Source organism: Miniopterus natalensis, chromosome 20, assembly GCF_054644295.1.
Source record: "Miniopterus natalensis isolate mMinNat1 chromosome 20, mMinNat1.hap1, whole genome shotgun sequence".
Lineage (NCBI taxonomy): Eukaryota > Metazoa > Chordata > Mammalia > Chiroptera > Miniopteridae > Miniopterus > Miniopterus natalensis.
In genome coordinates this window covers 22225073-22241210 of record NC_142100.1, presented here as the reverse complement: position 1 = coordinate 22241210, position 16138 = coordinate 22225073, and the positions used below count along the sequence as shown (strand labels likewise).

Below are 16138 nucleotides of genomic sequence, written 5' to 3'. Positions count from 1 at the left end.
ATACTGCAAACATGTGGGAAGAGACCCCTGGTGGGAACTTAACTCTTCCACGGCCACTCTGCCTGGCCCGGCGCCCCTACTCAGTTCCTGCCACCCGCTCCCACTCTTCACAGCCGACTCCTCCTCTTCCTTCAGGTCTCGTCTAAAGCATCACCTCCTCAGAGAGGCCCTCCCAGATTGCTCATCTGCCCTCCGTTTCCGGTTTGCTTCCTTGAGCACACTTAACCCGAACTATAATTTGGCATGTTCCTGCTGATTTATGTGAGTACTTGCTGAGTATGGCAGGTTCTGGGGGGGGGGGGGGGGGGGGCAAGGCCTGCATCTGTGTGTTTCATCCATCCATAGCACGGCTCTGCCAGTGCCTAGCACATAGTAGGCGCTCAATGCATTCTTGCTAAATGAATGAAAACTTTGTCTGGAGCATCGACGGAAGCCCAGGGAAGCTGTTCTTTGGCAGTGAGAACACTCCGAGCCAGAGGCTCCTCCTGCAGGGAGCCGACTTCAGCCCTCTTGTTCCTGTCCCCAGCCTTGTCCAGACGCTACGGGGCTATGCAGAGGGAACTGAGTGTACAACTATTTTCACAGCTTTTCAGACTTCCAAACAAGCTGCCTTCCCAAGAAAACACATTACACAGAGCCCTCTCCCCCTCCTGCTCAGACAGCCAATGTCCCAAGGAACAGCCTTTTGTTTATGACAATAAAGCGGGGGCCATGGCAACACATTGTGATGTCATGGGAGTGTGAGGTCATAAATCCTTCCAGAGGAAGAATGGGACGGGTGGGCACAATGGCCGCTGAGCCTCCCCCGGCCTGGCTGGGGCTGTTGCTAGATATGTTTTTTCTTATACCAGGTGGTTCATTCCTTTATCTCCCCCTGCCCCCCGCCTTTTTTCCTTTCTCCGGCTCTCTCTTTTTTGGTCCCTGAAAAGAGGAAAATTAAAATAAATAAATAAAAGTTTTAAAAGACTCTGAGTGGAAAGATTTGTCCCAGGAATTTCCTGTTGGCTAATGTCCAGTTAGCAGGGAATGCCAGCAGTAATCGGAACAATGCTTGCTCGTCCCGGGCCTGCAACGAGAAAACTTCCCCGGTCCCCGGGGCTCGAGGCTAAAATATGGCAAAGCCTTGGAGAGCTACCGAGCGCGGGGCGTGCAAGGAAATCTTTCTCTGGCTCGCACCCTCCGTCTTCCCCTGTCCTCAATCCTTCTTTGTGCTCTTTCCCGATCTGTTTTTCTTTCCATTCATCTCAATCTGTCTGGCTCTCCCTTAGTCTGATTTCTCTCTGTGTCTCCAGGACTCTCGCTCTTGTCTCCTTCCATCTCCGTCTCCATCTCTCTTTCTCAGTCTCGGTCTCTGTTTTTCTTTCTCAGTGGTTCTTTCTCCTGCTGAGTCTCTGTCTCTCCCAGTCTCTGTCTCGTTCAGCTTCACTGTTTTTGACTCTCTCTCTCTCTCTCACTTTCCTCTCTTCTCTCCCCTGTGCTCATGTTACTGAAACAAATCAACATTTCTGACTCGAAGGACTGAAGGGAAGGCCCGCTGCCCGGGCTCTGTGATCTGTAAGCCGAGTGGCAAGGGGCCCACGTTTCCAGGCCGGGGGCTCCAAGTGACAAGTGGCCCCCCGATGCAGGACATCTGCACCCACTGGAGCTACGTGTTGGGGCTATGATTCGGGAGCTGTACACACAGCGGGAGGGCAGGTCACTGTGGCCCGGCATCTGCAGGGAGTGGAGCAGGGGAGGGAGACTCTTTCAGTCTTTGGCTACCCCAGAGCCCAGGGGACTTTGGCCATGTCTGGAGATATTTTTGGGGAGAGGGATGCTACTGGCATCGAGTGGGTAGGGGCCAGGGATGCTCTTAAACATCCTACTGTGCACAGGACAGCTCCCACCACAAAGATTTACCCAACCCAATGTCAGTATGTCTGAGGTGGGAAAGCCGGGTTTAGATTAAAAGCGGGGGCTCATACAGAACACAATATGGGGACAGTTCTGGGTTCTGCCTACCGAACCCCAATTCCCCTAACCCCATCTTGGTCCAAATGGTCCAGCCATCCTCTCCTAAGGGGGCTCCAGGTGGCCACATGACCCAGGCCTAGCCAATCAGGGGAAGCCATGGCCCCACTATAGTCATTGGCTCATGGATGGGCACCCGACTCAACTTGGTCCAATGTCATTTTTGGGAACAAAATGAACTTAAAAGTCATTTTGTGGCTCCCAGCAGCCTTGTTGACACCAGGAGACTGAATCCAAGATGAGAGAGGAGAGACCGAGAGAGAGCAAGAGATCAGGTGTCACCATTTGAGGCTCTAGGGCAGGTGGTGTGGGAAGTTTCCACCTTGAACCCCCAGAAGTGGGCTCTGGGGCCAATGATTTGCCTACTTCACTGAAGCTGTTGAGAGGGAGTTTCTGTCCAGTTTGTCCCTCCCCTGACTCCCAAACCAGTGCCCTCCTGCCCTGCTCTTCCAAGCAGCCTTGCTGAGGGCTCTTCTTCCTTCTGATCTCAGACACAAGAGCTCCAGAGCTGACGAGGAACACCGGGGGTCCTCAGCCCCGTGGGCTGTTTGCTGGGGTCCCTCAGCAAACTCAAGGCGATACTTAGAGAAGGAACCGAGAACGCATCCACGGGTCCCCTGGGAGGAAAAGGGGCTGCTGACTGGCTCTCACCTTGAGGCCTGTCTGCTTGGTGTCAGATAGAGACACGTGGGCCTCCCACCGAACAACGGAAGGCCCCAGTGGGGGCTGAGCTCAGGGGCCACACCTGCACATCCCCCGGCCAGGATGTGCGGGGGGTGGAGGTGTCCAGTTTCCACCACAACCCCACTGTCTCTGTGCACAGCCCTGCCCCCACCGCCCCTGGAGCTGGGTCAAAGACACCTCACTGAAGAGTGAGCCCTGGAGAATGGGGCCAAGGCACACAGATCACTAAGGGAGATGCAACACCCTCCAGGATGAAGGACAGATGGGCACGTGTGTGCGGGGCCTGTGTGCGAACCAGCATGTGCTGCATGTGCTGGTCACATTTGCATGCTAACAGCACGGCCTAGGTGCTTTTAGCACATGCTCACGTGCACGCACACACACACACACACACACACCTTGCGGTAAGCACTTGTAAGCGCCACTCTACGCAGGATCCTGAAATCCTAAATTGGGGACAAACGCGGGGCATGGCGCTCTTAGGCAGTGAGTGTTGGTCAAGGCCAAGAGATAGGTCTTCTCGGTACCCAAGGTGTCCTCCGCGGTGTCCAAGTATAACAGCCCCCCAGTATCTGGGGTTCTGGGGAGCACCCCGCCACTCAGCTGCTTTCCCACCGCTTCCCACCCTCGCGCCCAGATGGTGCCCGTGATATACTCGCCGTATCACCACCCTCAAGGCTTCGCGCCATGGAATAAATTTCAAGCCGTGCTATAAACTGTGCTTTTGGATGTCATTGAGCGCTCCCGTGCCAATGACATCACTGTTTCCATGGCAACTAATATAATTAACATGAGAGAAAGTGCAAGGAGAAAGCTAAGGGAAAGAGGGAAACGCGGGGTCCGGCCCCAAACAGAGCATATTACCCGGCGCGGGGAGAGGCGGGGGCGGGGGGGGCGGAGGGGCCTATAAAATGTTTTACGGCCACTTGTTAGAAAGGCCCGACATAACTCTGCTCATGGCCGCGGGGGTAATGAGATCATTTGCAAACTGTATCTCTCACAAAACACAGAAAGGGCTTTGTCGCCTTCACAGTTTATGGAGTTGAAGCGGAGGAGCCTGCTCCAGGTGAGGCAGGAGCCCCGCGCCTCCCTCCCGGTCGAGGTTCTCCTAAGGCTCACGGGCTACTCCCCAGGGACCCAGAGGGGCCGAAACAGACGTGCGTTTGGCCCCCCGGGCGCTCACAGCCGGTCACAGGCCGCGTGGACACATCGAAACATAGCCAAGCGGGGAGCCGGGACGGGCAAATCGATGAAGCGGACCCTTGCAGTCGGTGGGCTGCGCATGGTGACAGCTCGTGTCTAGGCTGGGCGTGCCGGCCGGCACACAGGCGTCCCACGGGCACGATCCCCATGGAGCTCAGTCCCAGGTACCTCGGGTTTTTGCTCCCATTCGATAGATGAGCACGTGGAGGCTCAGAGGGGAAAGAGCACCCGCCTGAGGTGGCCGAGCTGGGACTTGTGTCAGCCACTCTGGGTTGTCTCCATCAGTCCACAGCTGTCAGCAAATTTTAGGTTGGGGTGTGTGGGGAAGGCAACCAATCGATGTGTCTCCCTCACATAGATGTTTCTCTCTCCCTCTCTCTCCCCCCTCCCTCCCACTCTCTCTAAAAATCGATGGGAAAAATATCCTCGAGTAAGGATTTAAAAAAAAAAAAGAATGCACTTGACCTTCATGGTCTTCCTTCCCAAAACCTGTGACCCCAGGTTAATCATGAGAAAACCATCAGACAGATCCCAATAGAGGGGTATCCTACAAAATACGTGAACAGGACCCCTCGGAATTAGCGAGGCCATCTAAAGCAACGGCACCCTTCCCCGATTCCCACAGTGGCGTTGCACGGGCTCGCGGCAGCTCTGCGAGCGGGGAGGGGTTTCAAACTCAGGTTTGCGCTGCTCCAGTAACTGAACGTTTCCCCACAACCCCCTAAGTGGATTATTCTGCAATAAGGGAGCAACCCTACCTTCGGCATTTCCTATATTCTTGGAGCCGTGGGTTAAACATTTACTAAGTCAGATCCTTGGAGCTGCCTGGGAAAGGGGAGCTATTAAAATCAAAGGTGATAATTTTCCTTTGCACACACTATAAAAGGTCTGCTGTTGGGGGTGTTTTGTGCAAAGTGTGCAAACACCGCCAACCGTAAATATTAACATTGAGAATTGTAGCTGGGCTGGTTATCAGCAGGCCGGGGCTCCGGCTGAACTCACAGGTGCCACCTGACCCCCCCATCCCTCCCGCTGGCCTAGGTGGCCTGGGCTTCCCGCATCTGACCTTAGCAGGCCCAAGGCAGCGTGTGGCTGTCTCCTGCAGGCTGATGTGAAAAGGACTGTCCGGGAAGGGCTCTGGCACCACCCGGCAGGCAGCCGGGATTGCTTTAAGCAGGCCCGCCCGCATTCCAAATTCGGAACCCAGGGGCTGGCAGGCCCCGCGTAGCCAGAGCAAGAGGCAGGCTGCCCTTGCCCCCCACCGGAAAGCACTTTGTGCAATTACGGAGCCCAGGGGGGCGGGAGGGGTGGAGGCTCCCTTCGTGCTCCTTGGCGCCGCATCCTTTGATCCTAGATCACGTGTCTCCACTTCCCCGCCTGCTCCCCAGACTACCTACCCGTAAGGTTGGGGAGGTCCTTACACAGAGAGGTTGCTCCAGAAACGTTCAAGTCAACGAGGGGACAGTGCCCGTCCATTTTCTGGGGGATCTTCCTGCATTTCCCTTTCCCCCTCTGTTCCACCCACTGCCCTGGGCCAGATCTTTGGCACCTGGGGGACCTGGGGGACAGGTCCAAGGCCACTTCCCCAGGTGCACTGGGGTGGGGGCAGGGAAGGATCTTTGGTGGGCAGCCAGATTACTGTGCCGGATGGAAGGGGGCATGGGACGGCGGAGACCCCCGTCCAACCCTGACCAGGACGGTTTTTCCCAGGGCTGCCTCAGTTGACCACGGTAACAAGGCAGGACCTCCACTGGGTGTGACGTGACATACAAACAGGATTAAATAATAATGCCAGGAAAGCGTGAGCGCCCTACCTGATCCATAGTAACCCATTGCTGCTGTTTTTAGGCTAATCACTTATGCCTTCATTTACCCCAGAATGCGCCCCCCCCCAGAGCTCACCATCATCCACATTTACACCCTCCCCCCCATTAGGTACCAGACGCAGTGGGGGACACCCAGCTGTGGAAGGGAACTTACCGTCTGCCTCCCTGGTATACCAGCTACTTCAGCTGTGTGGCTTTGCTTAACCCCCAAGAACCCTAACAGGGAGACAGAGTGACCCTTACTTTCTAGATTCTGAGACTGAGGTGCAGAGACGTGATGTTTCTTGCCAAAGGGGCAGAGCTGTGAGACCAGGGCCCATGGGCTCAGCTCTGGGGCGCTAGGGCCCTTGTGCAGAAACACAGTCCCGCCTGCAGGAAGCTACGGTCTAAGGCAGAGCAGCTAAATAGCCACGTGGGAGAAAGGAACCGCGAGTGGGAGTCCGCAGCCCCGGGGAGCACCGGTGCGGGTGAGGTGAGCCCACCGGAGGCCGGCTTCACTATGGGGAGGCTTCCAGGAGGCACCGCTAGGCAGACACGGGGGGACACTGGTGGGAGACAGGACACCTAAAGGAAGAGCGGGGAGAGTTCAGGTGCCAGTTGGGCTCCGGGGCCAGGAGTGAGAGAGAAAGGGGAGATTTGGGTGCAGGACTGATGGCAAAGCCCTCATGAAAGAACAGAACAAGTTCAGGCTTTGTTCAGCCGGCAATGGGAACCCCTGTTGGTTCCTAAGGGAGAGAGTGATAAGAGGGCGGTGTCTGGGAAACCCGTCCAGTTGGACGTCATCTTCATAATTATAAAAGCCACTACGACCCTCGTGTACTCTGTCCTTTCTTTTCCAGCCTGGCGCTGTGCTGAGCCCGTTGGCGCCTCCTCTTGTTGTGTGCAGGCATAAGAGGGAGGTTTTGCGGGAGGTTTTATGATCACCCCTGTTTTCTGCTGTCCAGCCCTCCATTTCCACATGTTGGGACGGGGTGAATGTATATTGCATGTGGGATGGAGGTGAATTGGGGGAACCAGAGAGTGGACTGTAGTGGGTTTAGTGGTGTACCCCCAAAATTCATGACCACTGGGAACCTCAGAATGTGGCCTTATTTGGAAATGGGATCTGCAAAGGAAGGCTGGGCCCTGAGTCAGAGTCCAGGGCCTCGTCTTTCTCTGTGTTTGCAGGTGTGATTAGTTAAGAATCTCAAGCTGGAATCGTCCTGAGTTTAGGGTGGACCCCAAATCCAATGACTGGTGTTCTTATAAGAAAGGGGAAGGCACAGAGACAAAAGAGAGGGAGGCTATGTGACTGTGGAGGCAGAGACTGAAGATGTGATTACAGGCCAGGGAAGGCCAACGGTCGCTGGGAGCCACCTGACGCTAGGGGAGAGGCAGGGCGCAGTCTCCCTCCTGGCCCCGCGAAGGAACCTACCTACTGACCCCTTGATGTCAGATGTCGGGTCTCCAGAACTATGAGAGCATACATTTCTGTCGTCTTAAGCCACCCGATTTGTGGCAATTTGTCATGGTATCCCTAGGAAAGTAATATGTCTTTTGGACACTGAGAGAAGTTGCAGAATTGGGATTCCGACTCCAGGGCCCAGTCTTTCTCTGTGTTGGTCTGAGAGAGGGAAATAGGGAACAGTGGACCGAGTCCCAGTTAGAAAGTCTGCTGTGGCTCAGAGCTGAAAACAGGGCTTCAGGCACAGCAATGTCTGCTCAGGGCGCCAGCACACAGTAGGAAGGCCCAGCACACAGTAGGAGCTCTGGGTGTGCCTGCAGGAAGGGGAACTGTCTGCCCTACTAGGTGCAGATCTATGAATGGGCATGTAAATAGCTCGGAGGTAGACTGAGGGAAAGGAGGGTCTTGGGAGAAGGTAAAGGGGTCCGGGTCGAGATTTGGGGGCCAGGAGAAAAGCAGAGGCTGACCCCTCTTTTCTCTCCTTCAGGCATCAGACAGAGATGGGTTCATTTGAAGGCTGTTGCCTCCATCACACATCTCAGAAAAACGTAAACCTGCATCTTTCTCCGGCCCAGAGAATCAAGTAATTCCAAGTGCCAGTCCGTTAAAATCAGATCCCCAGACCCTCATCACTCACCAAAAAATCCACACAACTCTCACAGCAAAAAGTCCTAACTGGTCCCTGTGACTCTCAAGGGCCAGAAAGCGTATTTGTCTTTTTTTTTTTTTTCCCTTTCTCATCTCTCTCAGCATAGAGGAGAGATAGCTGATATTTTTCAGATAGGCTGATTTTTTTTTTAATCAAAAGGAAATTAAAGAACAGGGAATGATGTACATTTCTTATGGGGAGAGCGGGAGCCCTGTTCCTTGCCTGTCTTAAAATAGCCTCCGGAGCAGAACGCAGTATTTGCATTATGCTCGGGGTCAGCTGCTCTGGGGACGGCCGCCCAGCCCTGCCTGGAGACGGGAGCGAGGGGCTGAGGGCTGAGATTTACTGCGTTAATGCTCCTCCAGTTGCGGCGGAAGAGCCACTGGAGAGAAGCTTGGCTGCAGATGTAGTGAGAGTAACACGCGCAGAAACGCAGTATCAATAACTAAATATAACTCACATCTGAGGCGCCTTCCACTGCACCCGGAGTGCTTTCCAAATATATTATCTCATTAAATCCATACAAAAGCCGAGGAAGGTAGGGTCCTCGCTCCCTCCTCTCCTGGGGGAACAGAGAGCCGAAGTCCAGGCCTTGTGGCTGCACGTGGCGAGCGCCCTTTTATCTGCGCCTGTGGGCTTCCCGGGGGCGGAGATTCCGCAGAGGTGCCCTGGGGGCAATCAGCAGGGACGGGCTAAGGCGATGGCAGCTGCTATAACAAAAGGACCCCCAGGTATATCTGACCTAACAGACATTTGCGGCTCACTATGTGAAATCCCGAATGGGCGCTGCTGGTGGGCAGGCAGCCTTCCGCGCGATGCCCTGGAAATGCCAGTCTCTCCCAGCTTTTGACTGGGCTCCCCGCTCGGCCTCGGCATCCTCTGCATTGAGCCTGCAGACGGGGCAGCGTTCTAGGGGCCAGGCCTGGAAATGCCCCCCCTGCGGGCATTGGCTAGAGCTCGGTCACATGGCTATGCCTGCTTGCAAAGGAGGCTGGGAAACGTAGTCTGGCTCAGTGGCGGAAGAATGGGCCTGGTGGCGAGCCAGCCTATTTTGGGAGACCCTTATCATTATCGATTTTCTATATTGCCTGTCGCATAAGATTTAGTTTGAAAGAAGAACCCCAGGACTTAAAGAACTGTGTCAAGGCTCTCAGTCAGTGGTCCTCAGAGACTAGGGGGGCTGTGAAAAGCCCAGCTGCCTTGGTGATTCTGAACCAGGGGACACTGGGGCCACCCTATGCACAGCCGTTGTCCACGCTGAGCCTTTTCCATTTGCCTTGGCGAATGTAGGAACAGATGGGTGAAAGATGGAGATGGCAGGTGACCGCAGTGAGTCAAAGACAGGGGACAGCAGAACACGCTGGTGAGGATGTGGGGGCACAGGAGCCCCCGTGCGGCCACTTAGCACAGCCTGTGATCGGGCAGTTCCACTCCGTGTTCGAGAGAATCCCTTACCCACGACTCACGGACGCCTCGCAGTGCGTCACCGCTCCCACGGCCCACGTCTGGAAGTGGCCTCAGTGCCCACCAGCGGGAGGAAGGACTGGCTGCTGCCCCTTCGCGGGACGGACTGCGACACAGCAGTGACCACCAGTGCACCCCCGCCACCGACAGGGGCGCGCCCGAATCGCCCCAGCATTCGGTTGAGCACAGAGGAGCAAGGGGGAGAGGGCGTGATAATTTATGAGCATGAGTCTATTTATATCAGGTTCCAAGTCAGGCTAGACAAAACAAAACCGTTTAGGAATGTAAATATATGTGGCAAAACAATGGAAATAAATTATCTAAAGAATCAGGATGGTGGGGACTTCCGAGAGGCACGCACAAGGGGGCCCTGAGGTGCTCGCTGTGTCCTATGTCTTTGCCTCGGTGGCGGACGCGTGAGCGTTCAGTTTATAAGTATTTCAATATTGACATATATGTTTCATGCCCTTTTCTAGGGGAAGGTCGTCCGTCTCAATTAAATAGTACAGAAGGAGGGATGGGGTCATCGGTCCGTGCGGGGCTCAGGTAAGACAGCACAGGATGAAGAAAGCAGCCTTCAGCATCACGAGGTCTCCAGCTCAAACCCCAGCTCTGCCCCTACTTGCTGTGCAAGCTTGGACCACTTGCTGAGTCTCTGGGCCTCTTGGTTTCCTCAACTCTATATTGAAAATGAAAAGCCTTCCTTGTAGGAGAAAATATACAGTGGGCCAAGTCACCTTCTTGGACAAAATATAAGATGTGTTTAGCACCGGAACCAACACATAGTAGGTGCTCAATAAATTATATCCAGCCATAGGCAAACAAAAGCCTAATATGTGAGAGCCAGCAGGGGGCTGGATCCAAGACAGCAAATGTCAAGGGCACGATGCTCATCGTCCTTGTACCAGCCTTGTTCTGCCTCCATTTTCTGTCTCTATCTCTGTTTGTCCCACCTCCCCCCACTCGCTTCCTTCCAGTTAAGATCACTTGGCTGCATTTTTCAGAGCCCAGTGAGCTCCCTTAGACGGTTGTGGAAGGAGGCGTGTGGACACACGGACACACAGGCATCCATGCTGCCACATTGCCTCGATGTAGGTGACGCCTGGCTCCTTTCGCACCAGCAACACCAGTCTGGCGTGATCTCAAGGTGTGTCTTGGACTCCTCACGACCTTAGTCCTATTCTGCCTGCCACTCCTGGGGACAGCATCACCCCTTGTTTTCCCAGCTCCAACTTCCTTCCTCCTCAGGGCCCTTCTCAGTTCAACCCAACACCGTCCCCAAGGCCACGTGCCCATCAGACTCAGGGTCAGGCAACGATTCTGTGCCATCTGGAAAATACTAGCATGTACCAACGCTGCGACTGTGTCTGACCTGACACGGGCCAGGGCATCCTTGAGGTCTGGGGGCCTTCAAATTCACAGACATAGGGCGTTAGTTAAAGGGGGAAAAGATTCCCCAGAAGCTGTCCCGCTATCCTGTCCACCAAGCCCATTCTCCTGCGATGGTCTCGGCTTCCTTCGACCTGATTAAAGGGCCTTTCAGCAAAGTGTCTGAAAAGGCAGAGGTCACTTAAATACTGCAGACGCAGACTTTTCAGAAGGGCATCCCGGGAAGCTGAAGGACTCTTACATGAAAGGGGGATTCCGTGGTCCAGTAAGTTTTGGAAATACCTGGTTAATCACAGTGAAAGAGATGCCTCCACTGCAGGACTTCTCAGAGGCTTTGATATGCTAATGTCCTTGGAAAAAGCCAATGGAAAACTACAAATGAAGCATTTTTCTAAATGGACCGCAGGGTCCCTTGTGAGACAAGTGTTCCCCGAAACACACTTTGGGGGAATTCTGCTGTAGCTGGAACTTCAGGCTGAGGGCACGGGAAACAAGATCCCTGCTTCCCACGGGCCCACCGGACAGGTCTCCCTGCCGAGGGAAGGAGGGCCAGGCCCCTGGTCGTGCTTTGCCTTACTCCACCCAGAAGCGAGATGGGCACAGGGCCACGAACACCTAGGCTGTCAAGGGAATGTCTTGTACTTTGTTATGTGACCTTGGACGGAGACACGATCATCATCAAGGGACATAATAGTGGGCATCTTCGCAACATCCTATCATTTCCAGAGGACAAAAAAAGGTTCTCATTAGGTCACCTAATTGGTTCCTTTGGTCGGAACAAGAAAGTCCTGGCGAATCTGATCACACCCTTGGCTTTGTGGGCACAACTTCCTGCAAGAAGTTCAGAGGGCCTCACCCTCACTTATTAGGGTCAAGAGTCTTCCTGGGGGTGAGGGAGGAGGGCAAGGGGGGGTTCCCTCAACAGCAAAAAATAATTCATTCTTTCAAGTTACAAGAGAAACATCATTCCCCGACACCAAGTGGCAACCCTACTGGCGTCAACAGTTAACAAGACCCTACGGTGGCAATTGCTCCAACAATGCGCGGCCTCTTGGGCTTGGATGGCACTCGTAGAGCTCTCGGGCTCAGTGTCCTGTCTCAAGGCCGGGCACTTCCACGCCCGCGAAGACCGCTGCCTTCCCGCCGCCCAGAGCCCTTGCCGCGCCCACCTCTGCCCCTTGCAGGTGCCCGGAGCAAGGAGCCGCGAGGCTGCGCCTTTCACTTGCCACCCTCTCGATTTGGAATCAGGGAGGCAGAAATGTCCACCAGTACGCACGGGCTGATTACAGACGTTTCCTTTCTCTGCTGGGGTGCACTTTTTCTTTCTTTTTATTGATTTTTAGAGAGAGAAAGGGAAAGGGAGGGGGAGAGAGAGGGAAACATCGACGTGAGACCAATCATCAATTGGCTGCCTCCTGCGCAGGCCCTACCGAAGATCGAACCCACAACCCGGGCTTGTGCCCCGACCAGGAACTGAACCGGCAACCTTTCGGTGCACAAGACAACGCCCAACCGACTGAGCCGCACCGGCCAGGGCTGGGGCACACTTCCTGCTGGAAAGCAGGACCACTCGGGGTCAAATGGGTTCCCCCACTTGCTAGGCATGTTGCACGGGACACGTTATTTCACCTGTGTGAGCCTCGGTGTTTCCCCTGTGAAATGGGGCGGGAATGGCACCTACCTCCCAGGGTCGCCGTGACGATACAGTGAGGCGGCCCGACGCTGTGGGAAGCGTTCAGGACTGGCCATCAGCATCATCGACGTCACAGAAGAAGTCTGGGCGACAGAGATTCGGTGCTGGAAAGACCTCTGTGACCAGGGCGGGGCTCTCCAGGGCACCTGTGGAGTTCAATTTAAGGGCGGGGTTAGGTTCTCAAGTCAGTACCTAAGGCAGAAAGGGGTTGAGTCAAATCCCCTTGAAAATTCCCTGCCGCCAAGGGGAGAATATAAGGTATTGTGTAGACGAGTCAGGTCTGAGCACCACTGAGTCAGACCAGAGGAGGGAACCAAAGGAAGGTTTATCTGCGGCCGCCTGGGCATTGGAGCCACCCCATCTCTAAGAAAGAGGGTCTCGACTGGGGTGATTTCGCCCTCCCAGGGGACATCTGGCCACGCCTGGTTAGGGACTCTCGTGAGCTGCGGGCGGGAAGGCAGACCTGCGGGCCAGCCGTTCCAGAGAGCACTTTGGCAAAAGTAGCAGAGGCCCTAAAATAGGTGTGTCCCTTGACCAGCCGGCCCACTCCCCGGAGCTCGCCCCAAGGAAACGAGAAAGGGGTCCACGCGCCCCTTAGCTCTAACGACATGCACCGCGGTTTCGGCAAAGACAGCCAAGGATGGGGACAACTCGAGAGCCCAACAATAAGGGGCCGATTGACGAGGGTGACACGGACACGGGAGAGAGACGCTGAGAAGGCCGCGGACGTGTCGCCGACACAGAGACGTTCCTGATGTACTGCGGAGAAGAGAGGCGGGTCACCCGACGTGGCGCCGCATCTTCAACACGTCTGTGTGCGCACGTGGGGGGGGGGGCTGGGGGCCAGCACCACGGGGCAGGCTGCCGAGCTCCACGTCCCCGGGAAATGCAGGTGGAGATGACCTATCAGGCTTACCCGTGAAATCGACTCCCCCCGCCCCCGCAAATATTAAAGATTGATCATTTCCAGTGTTGGCAAGGGTCGGGGATCAGAGTTTTCTCACGCACTGTAAAGAGAAGTATAATTCGTTGCAGCCCTTTTTTGGAGAGGAATTTGACCATCTCTACCAGACTCTGAATCACGTAACCGTGCGATTCCACTTCTGTGACTCTTTCCCACAAAAATACTCGCACATGTGGACCCGGATGTCCACTTTGTAGTCGCGATAAGTGGAGGGAACCTAAGTGCCCGTGAGTGGGGGGTGGCCCAAGGAGTGCAGTCTTGTTGATGTCATGGGACGTTAGCTTTGGTACCGAAAGCTCTCCAAGGCCTACTGTCGGGGGGGGGGGGGGAGGCAAATCAAAGAAACATACACATTGCATGATCCTATCCATGTTTTTTCCCCCCAAAATACTACACATAGATCTCTCTATACACACACTGCAAAGGCTGGGCAGATGCCGGACGAGTTCACGCTGAACAGATCACAGGGGTTAACCTCTGGGGAGGGGTTGGAGAGGAGGGAGAAGGGCACTTTCTCTTTCCCACTCCGCCTCTTTTTGAATAGTTTGCGAGCATTCACGTAACACTGGGCTGGATTTTAAAAATAAACAAAGAAGCCCTGCCCGTGTGTGGCTCCGTTGGTGGGAGACACCAAAAGGTGGGGGGTTCGACTCCCGGTCAGGGCACGGACCCAGGTCGTGGGTTCGATCCCCGGTGGGGATATGTGCGGGAGGCACCCGATTGATATTTCTGTCTCCCATTGATGTTTCTCTGTCTCTCTCCAACCCTCTCTCTCTCTCTCAAATCAATTAAAAAAAAAAGTGTCCTCGGGTGAGAATTACAGATAGTAATAAAAATAAACAAAGAAGAGCCACGGAAAGAGGTGAACACTGGGTTCTTTTGGGTAGAGGGGGATTGTTTTAATTTCTCAGAGCTTGCCGGGATTTTTCTACAATGAACACGTGCAATTTTAAAAGTTCTTTTTATTGCGAGAGGGATGGTATTGATGGAAACCCCTACAAAGGCATTTTAACAGAGAAAAGTACAGGACACAGCTTCCTACCCTCAAGGATTCTGCGATCTAGTTGGACGTCTCTCCCTCTCTCTCTCTCACACACACACACACAACAAGAAAGACACAGGCGGTAAGTGCTTCCAGGGGTCAAAAGATGACGGGAGCTGTAGGCAGCGAGGTGGCAGGGAAGGCGTCCCGGGGGCCGCGGCGGTTAAACACTGCCTTGTAGAAACAGGAGCGCTTTAATAGACAAGAAACCCTCCAGTAATTGAAATTCTACTATCTGCGCTGGTGGCATCCTGCTCTGGGGATTAATGACCCTTGTTATCAATTAATTCTTCCTGGGTTCCGAGCTAGAGACCAGCGACCGGGACTTAAGTGGCTTTCTTTGGCTCCCATCCTTCGTGGACACGGAGACCTTTCTGTACATCGCAACAGGGAAAAAAAAATAAGCGGTGTGACCCATCCATCTCCTAGATTAAGACCACAAACAAAGGAGAGGAAACTCTCCCCGGTGTGAAAACACACACCGCCCGCCACCGCCGCCGCTGGCCGCTCTTCGATAGTCAGTAATAATTTTTTAAAAAGCTGCCTGAATCATTTTCCTCGGCGAGCTCTTCACGCCTCCCGTCTGCTGCGTGCCTTTGTCACAGGCCAGCTGCAGGCGCCTTGTCGCTTCCATCCTCAACATGACCCCGGAGGCGGCTGCGATCATCCCCATTGTGTGGATGGAAAAACTGAGACTCTTAACAGTCAGCTGACTCTGTCTGCTGCGGAGATCGAGTCGGAGGCCTGGGGGTGAGGCACCTTATCTGCATCGTCGCTGCCTTGAACCGACGAGGTCAAGCATTTTGGTGACGTTCTCTGAGCGGATGGACCTAAGGACCTCGGCCCCGAGGGCTCACGGGCGGGGGCAGGAGCCCGGCTCTTAGACACACAACTTCAGGACCGCGAGGAAAGCGCTGCGGGAGAGGGGCCCCGGCCAGGATTGGGGAGAGGTTCAGGGGGGCTTCTTGGAGGAATCTTGAAGAACAAACCGAAGTTTGCTGGCTAAGAAGAGAGGAAGAAGGGTGATGCCAAGATATGGAACACAGCAGAGCACGAAAACACCGGGCAGTGTTTCTTGCGTGCTGGCCATGCAGCCGCTTTTCATAGATCCCTCGTGTGACGATTGCCCAGTTCTAGAAGACAGGCACCATTTCATCTTTATTTAAAATGGCTTGCCCAGCCCCTGGCTGGTATGGCTCAGTTGGTTAGAGCATCTTCTCAGTACACTAAGGTGGTGGGTTCGATCCCTGGTCAGGGCGCATACAAGAATCAGCCAAAGATGCCTAAATACATGGAACAATAAATCGATGTTTCTCTCTCTCTCTCTCTTCCTTTCACTCTCTAAAATCAATAAATTAAAAACAAAACAAAGTGACTTGTCCAGTGTTGGGCAGCTCGGAGGGCAAAGGGCTGGGTCCAGGTCTACCTGGCTTGAGAGCAAGTGGTCCTGACCCTTCTTCGGTCCAGGCCCACAGAGCAGTGGTTCTCAATTGGGGGGTTGGTGATTTGGCCCCCAGGGGACATTTGGCAATACCTGGAGACATCTTTGGTTGTCACAACTGGGGGACAGGGATGCTACTGGCACCCATTGGGTAGACCCTAGGGGTGCTGCTGGACATCCTACAATGCCCAGGACAGCCCCACATCAGAGCATTATCCAGCCCCAATGTCCACAGACAGCCTGTCTGCCTCTGCTGGGCACCTAGTGGACAGCTGGGGAAGTCAAGGCAGGAGATGAAGGCATGGAGGCGGGCTGGCCAAGGCCAAAGT

At 54.5% G+C, this 16138-nt stretch overlaps 1 long non-coding RNA gene across 1 annotated transcript in view; it reads right to left on the bottom strand.

The window, feature by feature from the left end:
- The window catches only part of LOC148090815 (uncharacterized), a 98143-nt gene extending 85654 nt beyond the window's left edge, over window positions 1-12489 (bottom strand). The window contains exon 1 of the long non-coding RNA XR_015716221.1: window positions 12351-12489. This is a non-coding gene — a long non-coding RNA (uncharacterized LOC148090815). The remainder of the gene's footprint in view (window positions 1-12350) is intronic.
- Between the last annotated feature and the right edge of the window lie 3649 nt (window positions 12490-16138).